We start from the raw sequence: 217 nt of genomic DNA, 5'->3' as shown, positions 1-217 counted from the left end.
GACGCGGAGGCCGCAGGGGCCACCGCCATCCCTGTGGAGCAGCAGCAGCAGCAGCAGCAGCAGCAGCAAGGAGCAGTTTCCCCAAGGGGGGCCCCCGGAGAAGAGGGGGCCCCCATCTTCGGGGGGGCCCCCTGGGGGGAGCTGGATACGGGATCGGTGCCGCTGCTGCTGCTGCAGTGTCTGGCTTGCTGCAACTCGCTGCGTGTGAGTGCGCACG

Source organism: Eimeria tenella, genomic scaffold (assembly GCF_000499545.2).
Source record: "Eimeria tenella Houghton genomic scaffold, Eth_scaff3019, whole genome shotgun sequence".
NCBI classification, from domain to species: domain Eukaryota; phylum Apicomplexa; class Conoidasida; order Eucoccidiorida; family Eimeriidae; genus Eimeria; species Eimeria tenella.
This window is presented reverse-complemented; position numbering follows the sequence as displayed.